The 16,920-nt window shown below is 42.8% G+C and overlaps 1 protein-coding gene across 4 annotated transcripts in view; it reads right to left on the minus strand.

Moving 5' to 3' along the window:
- Positions 1-16,920, minus strand: part of SPATS2L (spermatogenesis associated serine rich 2 like) — a 165,354-nt gene that overhangs the window by 147,912 nt on the left and 522 nt on the right. The gene's annotated exons all lie outside the window — the stretch shown is intronic.

Below are 16,920 nucleotides of genomic sequence, written 5' to 3' on the forward strand. Positions count from 1 at the left end.
CAATTAATAACTTAGAAACTCATCATAAAAGCACTTTTGAGTTAAGCACACGGTTTGCTCAATAAATTTAATCCGTCATATGCCCTTTGTGCAGTAGTCGTTATCTTTGTATGAGAGCGGAGGGAGCCGAGGGGCAGAGACAGTAAGGCACTCGGGCCCAGGTCAGATACCTACCACGCAATGGAGCCCACATCTTGAATCCAGTCTGCAAATTCATGTCCAATTCTCTGTTCACAGTTACAACTACTCACCAGTTGTATACAGAGCCCAAATTTAACTTGTTGGGCCCTTTCCAGCTAAGACATCATCATGGGGGACATACTCTCAACAGGTCAAGTTGGTGGTCATGTTCTGTCAAGAGCCAAACCTTTTTAGTTACTGGGCTGTGGGCGACACTGTTTATCCCTTGCAAGAACTAAAATGACTTAAGAAAAACTGGAACAATTCTAAGGCAAGAATGTGTAAGCTCAAAGGCTATCAAAATTCAAGAACTCAAAACCAAAGATAGCTTTCTTTCTTTCTTTCTTCTTCTTTTTTTTTTTTTAAGCAAAGATAGCTTTCTTGACTAGACAATAGCTGGTTATAAAGTCTGCAACAAAGTACCTTTTCAATGTGAAATTTTACTACTGGATTTTTTTCGTTCATTTTTACTAAGAACTGAAGCCTACAAAATGACAAACCGGGATTACCCTATTAAAAGACAATTTCAATTGTTCCTTTGTTCTAAGAAACTGTGTTAGGTACTGACTGGCAATACCTACACCTTGATCTTCACATTAATTATGCATTTTTCCTACAAAATTGACTGCCACACTGCAGGCTCTAAGTCAGATCTGAGAGCTGCCAAGATAAATGTTCCGAATGGCTGACTTTTTAAAGACAACTTGTCAGTTCACCAAATAATTCTTTGGGGGTTTATCCCAGTATATTCGATGTCTCCCCATACCTATATCTTTAGCAAATACTGTAGCTCTTGCTGATGTATCATCTTATAGCTAAAGCTAAAGATGTTTCCTTTCAACCCCTAGTATGAAAGTAATGAAACTTACAGTTCCTTTTGACACCATCAATTTACTTTGGCTGTTATTATCACTTAATTCCTATACTGATTTATGTAAAATACTCTGATTCCTAGGGAGAGAAGTAATCTTGGCCTAGTCCACACCACTAAAACAAAGACAACTTTTGTATTATTGACTAAATAAATGTTTTCTTCCTGGAGGTTTGCCTTCATCAAATAATCGTATCGATGTCTTATTTCCTTTAGTTAACACCTTATTTTAATGAGGCTTGATTCCAAAACATATAAGAACATATGCCCACGAGAGGTACTACATGGAGGAAGCCAAGAAGAGTTCCAGCCAAGTGTCCTATCTTTTACGCGGTACCAAGTGACATTCTGTAAAAAGCACAATGGTAACTATTCATTCTGCCAGACTTGAAAGGATAGGCACGAACTGCATGCCAGAATGGAAAAGCTTAAGCTTTGAAATCAGACAGCTGCCTTCAAATACCATCTCTACCACCACTATCTCTGTGACCTTGGGCAAACTACTTATCTCCCCTCAGAGCTTTTTCATCGGAAAAATGGGGGTAACGGATTTGCTTCACACAGGTTGTGGAAGAGGTAAACAAGAATTTTGCTGTAAAAAACCTAGCCTACAACCTGGTATATGAGTATACACTAAGGAATTGTTCTTTTTCCACCTATAAAATGCCATTAATGATTCATTTTGAATCTGTTGTCTATGCACAAAAAATAATGTAAAGGATATTAACACTGGGGCTCTTTATGATAGCAAGGAATGGGAAATGGTCTAAGCATAGGGAAATGATTACATTAAGGTATAGTCATATATTAAAATATATGCAGTCGTTCCAAATATTTTTCCAATAATATTTTACGACAAGGGAAATTGCTATCCTAGAATTTAAGTGAGGAAAACAGACAAGAAAACCTGTATAAGAAGCTCACACTTATTGAGCATTCACTATGAGCCATGTACCATGCTATGCACTTTACATGCATTATCTTATTAATTCTTAAAATAAACCTATTAGATGCATACTATTATTATCCTCATTTTATAGAAAGAGAAACTGAAATTTTGATAGTTTGGGCTATTTACAGGCACTACATAAGAAGCATAGCCAGGACTGGAATCTCGAACTGTCTGATTTCAAAGCCCTTTTATTTACTTTTTAAAAAAGATTTATTTATTTATTTATTTGAGAGAGAGAGAGAGGAAGAGAGTGTGTGAGAGCAGGTGTGTGGAGGGAGGGGCAGGTGGAGAGGGAGAGCATCCTCAAGTGGACTTCCCACTGAGTATGGAGCCTGACAAGGGGCTTCATCCCAGGACCCTGAGATCATGACCTGAGCTCAAATCAGGAGTTGGCCGCTTAACCAACTGAGCCACCCAGGCAACCCCCAAAGGCCTTTTAACTAGTATGTCACACTGATTCTTCCATACAAACTTCCTAGGTCCGCCAGGAGGTAGTTTAAACACACACAAACACACACAAATGTACGCACACATGCATACTCAAAGCCACACCACATGCATATCTGGAAGGAAGACACACCAGATGCTAGCGATGACACTCTCTGACTGGTGAAATTTTAGCTGACTTTTAATTATTTCTTATCCATTTCAGTATCCTCTCCAAATTCAATGAGTATGCGTTGTTTTTACAATCAGAAAAAAAAAAATTCAAAGAAGAAAATGAGAGTACTTTGCAAAATATACAGTATTATACAAATAGTAGTATCTTTACTTACAGATTTGAGTTCCTCAGTGCTACTGTTCTTTTAAATTATTTTTTCTTTCCACTGAGTCCAAGGTAAAAAGCATGTAAAAAACTATTTTGAATATGAATGCAACCAAATATAGTACAGGAAGAACCATATGTATATTTGACAGACATTTGATATTAATACAAAAACTCAAAGAGCTTGTGTGAGGGGGGTGGGGAAACCATCTTTTCAAATAATACAGAATTTTCCACTTAGGGAAAACACATCCATTAGTGACATGATGCCATCAGTAACATTCTCTGTCATGGTCATGTTAAGTGATATTGTCATGGAGCCATTTACGTAGACACCAGCACACTGTTTGGACATGCCTCAGCCTGATTACTGTCTATCCCAGAAGGTGTGAATATAATGATGTGTTGGAGTGACACCTAAGGAGTGATTTCCTGTCACACCACCAATTCATTTCCAGAGTAATGATTCTATAAAGAGAACTGAATGATGTAAAAAAAAGCAATTCCTTTGAACCAAACAAGTTCACATGAGTTGAAATTATAGACGAGGAATGAATTTATTTTACAAAATTGTTATTTTTAAATTAAACTAAAAATAAGATTATTTAGGTATGCTTTTAGTAAATTTTTCAAAAGAAAAACTGCTTAATACTATCTTAAAAGTGACTCCAAATTAATCGTTTTGCTTCATAATAGAGGTTCTATGATTGGCAATAAGTGGATCAACAACGATAGCATTACTGAGGCATTTGACTAAATATTTCCTGACTCTATCCTCTTAGACAGCCTGGGGAGAAGAAAGAAAACACAAGTGAAAGATTATCAAACTAGTCAAAAGAAAAAAAAAAACAACTAACAAAATTCACATATTGATGCCAAGTCTCTTGATCAATGAGAGAGAAAATACAATTCTCAAATGTGTAATTAATAAGTGAAAGAAGTACCGCTAATAAATTGAATTGAAAAAAATTAGAATTCAAAAATGTCTTGTTAGAGAAGAAAAGTGATTTGACAAAAAGGGACAATATGTAACAAGGATAAATGTAAAATCATCTACACAGGGTCACACAATTAACTGCACAAGTACAGAGTAAGGGAGACATGGCTTTGTAGTAGTTGTTTAAAAAAAGACTTGGAAATTTTGTTTGACTTTGGAGGTAAACCAACAATGCGCTGCCCTAGATTTAAAACGGAGGCCGACAGAATATTTGACTAGATTAATAAAAGAAGGGTGCCCTGAAGGAGTTTGTTTCCTACCGCTTAGAGAACTCAGGAGGAGGGTGTTGAGTTCAAGATCCTTGCTTTTAAAATGGCATGGGCAGAGCAGTGGGGGACTAGAGGAGTGCTGACAGGATGGGAGAGCTCAGCTGAAAGAGCTGGGACCACGTCTGCCTGAAAAGAGAAGGTCCAACAGCTGCAGTCAAATATTTAAAGAGCTACCACAAGAGAGTGGTACTCTGGGGCACCCCAAAGGATAAACGGAGGCAGATTTCAGCAGTTTTGTCTGCCTATGCTTCATAGTGGCAGCTGGCCGACTGGGATACTATGGACGGAATCCTGCATTTGGGGGAAACCTGAAAGAACCATAGCCCCCACTATCCCTTTCCAACACACATTCTATGCTTCTAAATACACATTAGTAACTTTCATGAAGACGGTCCTAGGGCATTTATGTAAGCAATATCTAAATATGCCTGCCTTGATAAATGAGAAATAACTATAAATTTAAATGCAATCTGGAAGAGTCCAGAAGGTGAAATTCTACCAAAGTTTGGAAATTATAAATTAATGTTGTCACGGCAATCTTAGTTGATATCATCCATTGCAGCTGAAACAGTTCTTGCCCTGGGACTATCAAAACAATAAGTGGGTTTATATATTCAATGTCACAAACCAGCACTCAATAATATTTTTAATGCTTTTATTTTTAATTTTTGAGGCAGTTGATTTGCATTTTCTCCTTGAGTGTTCACTATTTTCACATGACACTATGCTGAGGCTATGGTACTACAATGGGGTGGTCAATTGCACCAGGAGCTGAGGAAGTCACTGGGAGCCCTGTGCGTGCACTGAATCCAGTCCACCGTTCGGACTTCACAAGGGAAGTAAAAAGAAAGGACAGACTTTCTAGATTAGGACATTAGCAGCCACAATAGCCACCATAACATCTTCCACTTTTCCCCTAAAAATTCTAAGACTGCTCACATTCCTACAATAAACACTCATCGATCAGAAGTGGCACTGTGTCAGATCAGGCTATCTCCGTGCTGTTTATGGCACTTCAATAAACGGGTTTTCTCAGCTATGTATGAGCAATCACTGTAATGTACGAAAGTCAGCTCACACTGAGAAGAATATTGCCTCCAATCAAACCATTCTTTCCTTTAGCACACCAAAGCTTTCCCCCTTCTTGTAAGCAACAAAGACCACAACCAAAGAATTCCCAAACACCCACAGTTAAGGAGAGAAGAGTTCCAACAAAATAAGTGTGCGATCTGTCCCTGGTGTCTAATTTGTCTATGAATCTTCCTCTTCAGGGTATTTTAGTGACTTCCTTTATTTGTAACTTATCAACAAAGAATAGAAATAAAAGTTTATTTTGATGGCAGCACACCTGGCTATTCAGAGATCCAAAAACGTGCTTTGTTTATTCTTTTGTTTTTTAAAGATTTTATTCATTTATTTGACAGAGACACAGCGAGAGAGGGAACACAAGCAGGGGGAGTGGGAGAGGGAGAAGCAGGCTTCCTGCGGAGCAGGGAGCCGGATGCGGGACTCGATCCCAGGACTTCAGGATCATGACCTGAGCCGAAGGCAGTCGCTTAACCAACTGAGCCACCCAGGCGCCCTAAGCTTTAAATTATAATAAAAAGAATACTATTTTGGGAAAAAATTTGGTAATGGCTTTAATGTATATTTCTTAAAGTCAAAGTTAATTTTATTAAATATAATTGCATTTTTTTTAAAGGTTTTATTTATTTGACCAAGAGAAAGACAGCCAGAGAGGGAACACAAGCAGGGGGAGTGGCAGAGGGAGAAGCAGGTTTCCCGTGGAGCAGGGAGCCCGATGCGGGGCTCGATCCCAGGACCCTGGGATCATGACCTGAGCCAAAGGCAGGCGCTTAACGACTGAGCCACCCAGGCGCCCCGCTTTGTTTATTCTTATATTACCCTGGCAGAGGATGTGAACATGCCCTTTTTCCATGCCTTCATGCTGTACTCATAATCCCAGATGAATACTTGCACAAATGCAAACCATTAGGTAGGACTGGCCTTGAGCGAAACGTGAAGGCAACTTCCTTATGGTCCTTTTTCACCCTTGGATGGGTGAAATCTGGCCCCTTGACCCAGATTGCTTATTTTCTTCCTTATTCATCTCAGGGAAGGGTCCATCAAAGTATTCAACCTAAGGAGCATGTGTCCAGCATGTTTAAGTTACCACTTCCCTAGCCTTTGCATTTTAGGCCCTACTGCTACGCACTTGATATCTCATTTTATTTAGTCACAACAAAACACATAGGTATCATTGATTTCACTTTATATAAGAAAACTGAGATTCAAGAAGATTAAATAATTTAAGTAATATAGAAAGCCAATTACAGAAATCAAAACCAAGTCTTTCAAGCACCAAATCTGTCCTCTTTTTTCTGATAAACCCTATTGATCTTAGGAAAGGAAACAGAGTTTGTATAATGCAGCCTTTCACGTGTTAGAGAGCAGGAAAGAGAAGCTGTTGATATCTAAAGTGCCCTTTCGAGTAATTTGGATTCTGAAATCACACAGTGAAGCCTGCACCCTTCTCGTCTACACATGAGACCAGCCTTCCCACTGGAGACAAAGAAGTGGATGTGTCAGAATTTAGGAAAAGCGGCCCTCACTTTGCCTTCCCTGTCTCTTCCCAAGCTGCACATAGGGTACAAATGGGACCCAGAGACCACTGGGGAAGCTCCTTAGTAAGCAGTGTTTGGTGTCAGGGGTCTAAAACCAGGTAACAGCCAGTATCCAGGCAAGCTGTCAAACTCACTGAGTTTCCTGCCCACAGCTGGCAGGTGTCAGTATTGAAGAAGCCTGGAAGGGAGTAGCAGGGACTTACCCTAGGGCTTGTAGCTCAGCAGTAAGACTACTGTCCTAAGAAGGCATGGAGATATATGATGGGTCCCTTACCTAAGGCAATCTAGGTTTCCTACACAAAAACACAAAGCAGGGGCTTGGGAATGAGGGAGACAAAGTGAAACCTAGGGCACAAAGTGAAAAATGTGGTTACCTAAGAATGAAGAGAGTTATGGCTTCCTAGGTAAATTGCCTGGGCAAGGCAAACTGCAGGCCCAATCCCACGGACAGTCCCTGAGCAACGTAAGCAAGGGAGCTGGAACCCTCCTGCAAAGGGCTTAAACTCGTCCCAGATCCTACAGATGGGAGGACAATAACCACACCGACTTGGTTGCCATTTTCTCAGGCCATTTTCTGTAGATATATGACTTTCAAACTTTTATTTTTAGCACATGAAACTCTCTCCTTATTAGAATCTTAGATACATGCCTAATATATAGACACAAGTAAAAACAACTGCTCGGGGGGATTCTTCCCTGAACCGAAGGGGGCTCGACAGAACACAATCTGCAAACGACCAGGAGAGAAGGTGCTGAGTCACTCTGCCTATCAGACTTCGCTGGAATCTGATCCTGCTAAATTTTTCTCATGATAGTCATGATTTCTTGCCCGCACCTCCAGGTTTCTCCCTCCTGCTCCAGCCCGATAAGCTCTGGTTTCCTACCACTGGTCGGCTTTTCTACTGTGAAAACATAAAGCTCTGCAGATCTCCTAGGACACAACATATCTTCTGGGTCTTTCTGGCAGCCCATATGCCCTTCCTCCAAGCCTCTGGGGCCAACTGATTCACAGTTGCTGCCCTCGGTATCTCAAGTGCTCTACTAGCAGTTGTTTGATGCACAATGACTCTGTGCCATACATATTGTTAAGGCTCAAGACCCACTGGTTCATTAGTTTGTTCAGAATCCTAAAGCTAGACAGTGGGGGAGCTGGGCCTTAGACCACCAGGCAGGATCAATGGCAGGATGGGCAGAGACCTAGGCAAGGCTCTAGGTGCCACACATGTTGGAGGCTTCTCAGGAATGTGACTCCACTTGCCCTTCCCTTGCTCCTACTGTCTATCTCAAATCTTCCCTCTAGCACACAAGTATCCCTGCCTGCTTCCCACTCCTGACCAGGACTGGGTAGCCAAGGGAGACAGATGTGCTTTAATCATGATTTCAGCATCGTGCACATTGTATGTATGACTCCTGGCTGTAGCTTTCACAATCTGTCTCTTTGATTCTGAATCTTATCTAAAGCATTTTGTATCTTTAGATTTAAGAATGGAGCAATTGCTGCTTCTTTATACCTGTAGGGCTGACTTAATCATTCAACAAGCTCATGGGCTTGGCTCATATAGGATGCATCTCCTGGGAACGAAGAGATATTCTATAACAATACTGTCCAATAGAACTATAATGCAAGCCACAAGGCAATTTAAAATTTTCTAGTAGCCATGGTAAAAAAAAAACAGGTAAAAATAAATATGTGAAATTAATTTTAAGAATATGTTTTATTTAGGGGCGCCTGGGTGGCTCAGTTGGTTGGGCGACTGTCTTCGGCTCGGGTCATGATCCTGGAGTCCCGGGATCGAGTCCCGCATCGGGCTCCCTGCTCGGCAGGGAGTCTGCTTCTCCCTCTGACCCTCCCCCCTCTCATACACTCTCTCATTCTCTCTCTCTCAAATAAATAAATAAAATCTTAAAAAAAAAAGAATATGTTTTATTTAAACTGCTATATCCAGAAGATTATTGTTTTAATATGTAATCAATATTTTAATTTGTTAATGAAATATTCTACATTCTTTTCCTCCTGTAGAGTCTCTGAACTGTGGTGTATTTTACTCTATCACATCTCAATCTGGACTAGCTGCATTTCAAGGGCTCGATAGCCACGTGCGGCTCGTGGCTGCTGTACTAGATAGGACAATTCTAGAATCTCTTCTCTGTTCCCATCCTTCCTCTCATTTCTTTCCCGTTAACAACTCATTTCCTCTAGTAGGGATGCTAGGGGCAGGGGCAGAGACCAAGATCATTAGAGAAGACTTTGATACACACACAAAGGGAGAGCCAAGATCACAAAGGAGCTTTTGTGCCACGCTAGGGAGCTTAGATTTTATCCTGGAGAAGCAGTGATTCTGCTGAAGGATTTTAAGCCACAGAGAGTCGTGATCAAATTTGCCTTTTAGAAAGGCAGCAGTGTGGGGAATGGGTTGGAGGCAGGCCAGGCTGAAGGCAGAGAGACCAGTTATGAGGCCACTGCAGTAATCCTCAAGAGAAGTGGTGATGGCCTGAACCAAAGCAATAATGGTGGTAAGTGTTCTAGACAGGTGAGGGCAGATTCCAAAGAGACTGAGAAAGATGGTTTCTACAGGGCTTGGTGATCACTGAAATGTAGGGGTTGAGGAAGAGGGAGGAATCTAGAACAACTCCCAGATTTAAAAATTGGTGAAGTGGGTTTCATTGATTGAGAGAGAATATACATTAGGAATATGCCATAAGGGGAAGTCAGGAGAGAGGAATGACTCAGAAAACAGGTGGGCCAAGTTTCAAGGAGCAGAGAAGGATCACTTAAGGCACACAGGTAAAAAATTAGAAAAGAATCCTGGACAATGGACCTGCCTGTTTTTAAGGTCAGAGGAGGCCATCATGAGAGGACAGGGCTGTGGGGGGCTGCACAGAAGGGGAGAAGGGGAGGTTCAGGTGCTGTGTAAGAAACTATCCTTCTAACACCAGGAATGGGATGGAACACAACCAGACCAAGAGGGAAGGGGCCAGGGAGATTTTGGTTTTTTATAAAACACGAGGAGACTTACGCATGTTAATGCACTGAAAGCAAAAGGTTGGTTGAGACCCTAAAGAAAAGAGAGATAATAGAGCAAGGTCCCTGAGGAAGCAAGAGGGGATGCTGTCTAGAAAGATTAGCCTCAGACTAAAGACAGTAAAGGGAAGAAAAGGCGTGAGGAGGAAGAACCTACCATTTATAAGGAAGATATAATATTACCATTGCAAAACTATTTTTCCTTACTTAGAAATAGAAATGAAATATAATTATATAGGAAGTTTTTTTTTAAACTAGTACTACATATCATGTATAAAATCAGATAAATGCTGAACACAGAAGTCACTCGTTTCCTGGAGCCCCAGATCTGTGGTCTTGGTATATTACCAAGACTTTCCCCTACCTTTGGGCTTTACCTAAATCACCTTGGTGACTCAGGAGAGCCACAGCGGGTCTTTATAGCTTGTGGCCTCTCTGGTTGGTCAGTGTCTGTGCTGAACTGATAGGTAAATATTTCGGTATCACCACGAATTATCTGGCAGAGTGGTGTAAGAAAAAAGCCCAGGCTTGGGGGGACCAGACACCAAACAGACTCCTCTGCCACTTATCAGCCCTGCAGATTCAATCAAGTTATGTAACTTCCCTGATTTCTGTGTCGCTCTCTTAAAAGAATACATAATCCCAACCTTGCAAGATCACTATGAGGTTTAAATGAGATGATCAATAAGTGATACCTATTACGATGGTGATAATTGTATTCACTTTGTTCTGAATTTTTAGAACTGGGTGCCCCTGCTGATGAATTTGTGCTTTGCAACAATCAGCATCTTGATCCCTAAGGAGAATTAAACCACCAATCCTAGTGATAGGAAGGGCCCTAAACATCCTAATGGCCAGGGGCGCCCGGGTGGCTCAGTTGGTTAAGCGGCGGACTCTTGATTTCGGCTGAGGTCGTGATCTCATGGGTCCTGAGATCGAGCCCCTCCTCGAGCCCCCCGCTGGGCTCCACACTCAGAGTCTGCTTGAGGAATCTCTTCCTCCCCCTCTACCTTTCCCCCTACTTACTCTCACTTGCTCACTCTCTCTCTAATATTTAAAAAATATATTAAAAATCCTAATGGCCATCCAATGTGTGTGTCCTTTCTTCATCACAGTACATATTCAGTCTCGGCCCTCAAACGCCTGACATCTGCTCTACGCCTAACCCACTGCTCAACCTTTCCAGGCTTTGGTATTGCTCTTCAGTAACACGGGGGTAATAAGAGTATGTACTTCAGAGCACTGTTTTGGGGAAAAAAGGAGATAAGGCATGTATTTAAATGAGACACTGCCTGGTACAGCCTGTGCTTGAACACATTTTGTCATGGTGGGGCTTAGTCACCTCATGAAATAGCACAATCCATAACAGGACCACCTTTCTTACACTGACCCCAAATCTATCTCCCTGAAAGTTGTATCCATCTGTCCTTGTTTTACAGTTCGTGGGGGTAGTTCTACAGAATCAGAACCAGGGTTCTAGAGAACAGTATGTTTGCTCATTTACTGAGCTCTCCTAGGTGAACTGGGCAGTGTCTCACAGATGGCTGGGTCCTTGGGGCCAGACCTCTCCCTATGTATAGTTCTATTAAAGTTTCAACCTTCAGCCATGTTTCCGTAATGCAGGAGCCCTTTTTGAGCATTCTGAGCAAGTTGGATGCCACCCAGAAAGGCACTGGTTATATTGCTTACAAGATTTATTTTGTGCTTTATGTCATGGTCAGTTCAGCACTTGGCACCAAAAGTAATTATTGCAGGGATCTGTATATCCTTTACGTTTCATTACTGAACACTGCAGCCCACCAAGGCCCAGGAGAGCTCTGGCGGGGTTTCGGCTTAGGAACAGGGGCAGCGTCACAGAGTACTGATGTTACAGTCGCAACTCAAGAATGCCTGCCCCGCACTACCCCCTCACCCCGCCACCATACCCTCAGCCCTGTATTCCCAATGACAGCTGCTGAAATCTTTTGATAAACAGCTCAGACAACCATCACTTTAGAAAGATTCCCCACCACCTCCCAGCAAAAGGAAATCTTCCCTTCTGAGCGCTCTTAGATCTTCATTTCCGGGATACACGTGTCATTTCTCCTGTTAAGACTATAAACTCCTTATAGTTAAGACTATAAACTTCCAAACAGTGTCTTGGATAAAGTGAGTCTGATTTAAAGTTCTTTAAAGAATTGAATTTTGTCCTGAACACAATATGATGGGTGTGGCAACTCTCTCCTATCTTACCTTTCATCCCTGGATGGATCCCCAGATGATTTTTTTTTTTTTTTAATTTACCAGGAAGTTTTAAAATGAAAAGGCTGGGCAGCCCCTGCAATACAGTCTGGGATTTTATGGCCGATTAGCTAAACTTGTATTTAACTGAGGACTCTAGTCTAATTGTTTTAGGTATAAAATGCTGGCATAAAGCCTGAATGCTTTTATTTTTGCTCACTACTGGGACCCATCACTCCACCTTAAAATAACGACAGCCTCCTTAATTCCAACTCACAACTGCCAGCCTCCATCATTATCTCGACTCTGGAAAATGCCGAGGCCTCAGAATCTCACAGCTGATGAATGGAGAGGCTGATTAGAACCACGGAAGAAAAATGGAAAAAACTCCTTGACAGATGTCTCCTTCAAATGCCTGTCCCTTTTAGCCAATGTCAACATTAATTTCTATGTTAACAAATATTTATTGAGGTCATGACTAGGTATCAAGTTGCAAGCTAGGCTCTGGGGACATAATGGTGAGCAGGACACAGGCAATATCAAAGCCCATCATACAGAAAAAAAACACCCTTACAGTTTATTGATTCTACTGGTATACTTATCAACAGTTTGCTATGCCAAAGCCCTGTAGATGGTTCAAGGACAGCATGCAAGTTCCATCAGTGCCCTCAAGGAACTGGCAGTCTAGTTGCAAAAGCAAGAATGAAGCACACAATATCATGGGAGAGTATCTGATGGTCTGAAGGGATGGTGCGGACAAAAGGGCAAAAGAAGAAACCAATGAGTAACGTGATCAGGCTGACTTTAACTTGGAGACAGTTGTTAGGTTAGAGGAAAAAGGAAAAGGCATTCTAAAAAGCAGAGCATGAACAAAAGGGCACAAAGTCATCTTAGAAGGGCAGTGAGATCCAATTACCAGGAAGAGAAGGTTCATGTTGGAAAGAAGTAGAAAATAAAGTCAGTAAGTCAAATTTGGGCAAGACTGTGAAGTATATTAAAACCTGGTTGAGAGGTGGGACTGAAGCGGGGGGGGGGGGGGGGGGGTGCATGGAAAGTATTTGAACTAGTAGAAAGAGCACTGGCTTTAGAATCAGAGAAACCTGAGGTCAACACAGCCTTCCTGCAAGGCAGTCCTTGGACAGGAGTTCTAAGGAGAAGAGTTTAGGAAGGCTGATGTGCTGGAAGCATGCAGAGTGGGGAGAATTCATTAACCAAGAAACCAAGATGTAGCCGGCTCTAGTCATACTAGAACAGTGATGGCCAAGGACCTGAGCTATCAGGGAGAATGAGGAATGTAGAGATGTGGGGACTGGCTCAGAGAAACTATTACAAAGGAAAAGTTAACAGGACTTGATGTACAGTTTTACTGAAGGAATGAAAGGGAGGAGTCAGGGATGGTCCCTGGATCTCAAGTCTGGGTGATGAAGAGAATGCTGAATATCAAGAAAAGGGAAAGTCTTTTCATTGTGAAAGGAACAGGGTTAGCAGAGAATATGAAGTTTGTTATCAGGCATGCAGCGTTTAGTCTGACAGCAGGACATCCACCATGAAAAGTCTATTAAACAGGTGCATAAATGGGAACAGAGTTTGTGTTAGTACTAGAGATAAAAACGTATATGCTGTAAGAATAACCATCACACTTAAGAATATTTTATTAGAAAATACAAATACTAGCTATTAAACAAAAATAATGAGTATGATATAAATAGTAGAGAGAAATACATCTTCATAGACTATGTTTTTTAGTTATGGTACTTAGGGGATCCTATCCATTACCACAACACTGAATGAAGAGACTTCTGTAGATATTCAACATATGGCCTATTTACATAACAAGCATCACAACTCCAAATTAGCCATTTTGATGTGTCAAGGAAATAACACCTTCATAGCAGACTACTTCAAAAAAGGAAAGAAAAAAGAAAGGTTTGTTTTTCTTCTATAATTATGTGTATTGGGTTTTTAACTGTTTGTATCATGAAAATCACACTTTAATTGTGTGATTACACTCAAAGGCAGAACAGTGATGGGATGAATTGATTAGCTGAATTATGCACAATCATTCAGAAATCAATAAACAGACTCCATCGTTTAAATCTTCCCATATTATACATCAGCCCTCATGTTCTGTGCCATGCTGATAAAAGCGACTACTCTGTGTACAAAAATTGTAACAGCCATATGATTCCATTATCAGAGTCAGGAAAGGGTCTACAGAAGATGACAGGGCAGTGAGTAGGCCGTATCTATCTATTGCATACAAAACCCACTCCACATTCATCATATGGCCAGACAGGTGGCAGCAGCTTGGATCTTACTATAAGCAACCTCAACTTCTTCCATTTCATCGAAACTGTAACCAAAAGTTCTTGTCCTGGCTCACACCATGAGATGCTGATTAAAACCATGTAAAGATAACAGAAGAAAGACCACCAACATGCCTTTCACACATAAGCCATAAAAGAGTAGTCATTGTTAATGGCAGTACAAATCTATGGTCACAGACTGAAAAACTGATAGAAGTTAGAACCAAAAATGAGACATCTCTAGAGCTTAACTTCTTATGGCAAGTATTTCCATCTGCACAGCAAAATTGATCTATGAGATGCTTCCGACTGGCGGCACTTCAAAGACTGCAATGGTGTGGCCTAAGCATTTTCTTTCCCTGATCACTATGAAGTGGCAGAACAGCTTCATGAGCCCATAGATACCCATACCCACAATGGCCACTTGAAAATCAGTGGGAGCACAGAAACAGTCAATTTAAGATTTTCATTAGGGAGCTCCCTCAAACAACATGAATACAAAAGGAGTTTATCATCTTGCCTAAATTGGTATGTTAAACTAAGTTGATTCCTAGGAAATAATTTAATATTTTCAGAGGCAGGGATTAAAGAGAGAAAGAAAATTGGCAATATACTCCTTTCCCAGATGTTGAGTTTTTACCATTCTCTTAAACAGTCCCTGCATTCAAGTCATTTGTATTTTTATGCAACTTATCTTTGGGGCTAGTTGTGTGTGTGTGTGTGTGTGTGTGTGTGTGTAGTGTGTGGCTAGTCGTGTGTGTGTGCGTGTGTTTAAAGCCACACAGAGGGGTGCCTGGGTGGCTCAGTAGGTTAAGCATCTACCTTAGGCTCAGGTCATGATCCCAGGATCCTAAGATCCAGCCCTGTGGGGCTCCCTGCTCAGAGGGGAGTCTGCTTCTGCCTCTCCCTCTGTCCCTCCCCCCTGCTTATGCTCTCTCTCTCTCTCTCAAATAAAATCTTTTAAAAAATAAAGCCTCACAGATACAGAATTTGACATATACCTTCTCTTCCTCCATTAAATAGGTTCTAACAAAGGTTGAGTTTAATCCACAACACTAATTAGAGACTGCAGCAATATTTGCTTTGTTCAAATAGAAATTCATTCCTAAAGTTGATTTTCCCCAGTTAAAGATCCAATAAATATTATCATACACAGATATTTTTAAGCAGTACACCTACTTGATAAAACTGCCCCCATGCACACAACACACTGCTCTCTAGTTAAGTGATGGTTTTATAAAGCCAATGAAATACTTTATCCAGAAGGCCATCTTAGTCTTTATTTTCAGAGTATCTTTCACAATAATTGGATTTGTTACTTGAATATTGTTTGTTTTTTTCAGAATGAAGCAATTTCTGACTTCCTGTCCCTTCTTTTCCCTGCCATCTTGCCCATTCGCTTAACCTCTAGAAAACAAAAATCAATCAGAATGGCAATGAATTGTTCCTCTAAGACCAACTAAAACGGTATCATAAAGGTCACACGACAGTACTCTTTCAAATACTGGAATAAGCCTCTTCCTCTGCTTAGTTTCTAAAATTTCAGAGACCTTTTTTTCTCACTTTTGACAGGAATGGCGAAAGTTTTTAGCATAACACTTAAATTTTGTTTAAAAAGTGAAAAATATTACATATAACATTTTATGTGAAGAGAGAGGCTGTGTTTGAAGTTCAAGGTTTTTCACTAGTTCTCGAGCTACAGAATCTGTAATACACTCAAAGGAAAACGCTGTACAGAAAGAATCTTTACAGTGTCAGGTCTCCAAAACCTTGACATCCGCTAAAACCAGGACTGCTGGGAACTGAAAGCTCACGAAGTTCACGAACACCCCCCCCAAGCCCCCCAAGAACGGGAAGCCTCCACTCGCGAAGATGGGAAGCCTCGGTCGCATCTCTGTCCAGGTGAAGTCTCAGCCCTGCACCTCCCACGTCTGCAGTAAGCATTAACAACCAGAGTGCGAGCGAGCAGGGCCGATCTTCCGAGACACGCAAAGTCGAGTGTGCTGAGGGCGCGAACGCTCTCCGCGTCTCCGAAACAACCGCCGCCTCGGGCTTCAGTCCGCCGCCTGGTCCCGAGCCCCCGCCGCCTCCCGCGGACTCCGGGTCCACCCGCCCAGACGCGGCGGCGCGACCGCTTCGTCCCGCGGTCCGGTCGCCCGGCGTCCAGCCGCATCACCCCGCCTGCCATCGCGGCGACCTCGCGGCGACTGGGGGCCACCGCATCCCGCTCCCGCCGGGCGCCGGGACGCGGCTGAGGGCGGGCTGGTCCCGACCGAGGCGGGCAGCTCCGCGGTTCCGAGCGAGGGAGGCGGGTGGCAGTGGGTCTCACTCCGTTCCGCGAGTGGAAGGGGGCGCTCGCACCGGAGAGGGCAGGCGAGGGACGGCGGCCGATTCAGATCCGGGGCGGGCGGGTCCACGCCTGAGCGCGGCGGCCACACGCTCGCCCCAAGCGCGCAAATGTGCGCCCGACTCGGCGCCTCCTCCCACCCGCCCGCTCTTTTGCTCGCGCCGGCCTGAGAAAGGAAGGACGGTGCCCTCCGCGTCCAGTCCGCGCCGCCAGCCCGCGTCGGCGCCGAGCGGGGGCCACACCCAGCGCCCCGGGGAGGCGGCGGGGGCTGGGCGGCTCAGGCTGCGGAACGCGCGGCCCGGGCCGAGCCTCCGTCCCGGCCGCCCAGGCCCCGCCGCGTCCGCCTGAGCCCTGCATCCCGGCCCC

The sequence above is a fragment of the Mirounga leonina genome, unplaced genomic scaffold (genome assembly GCF_011800145.1).
Source record: "Mirounga leonina isolate KUSES-001 unplaced genomic scaffold, KU_Mleo_1.0 Mir_151, whole genome shotgun sequence".
In the NCBI taxonomy this organism is placed as follows: domain Eukaryota; kingdom Metazoa; phylum Chordata; class Mammalia; order Carnivora; family Phocidae; genus Mirounga; species Mirounga leonina.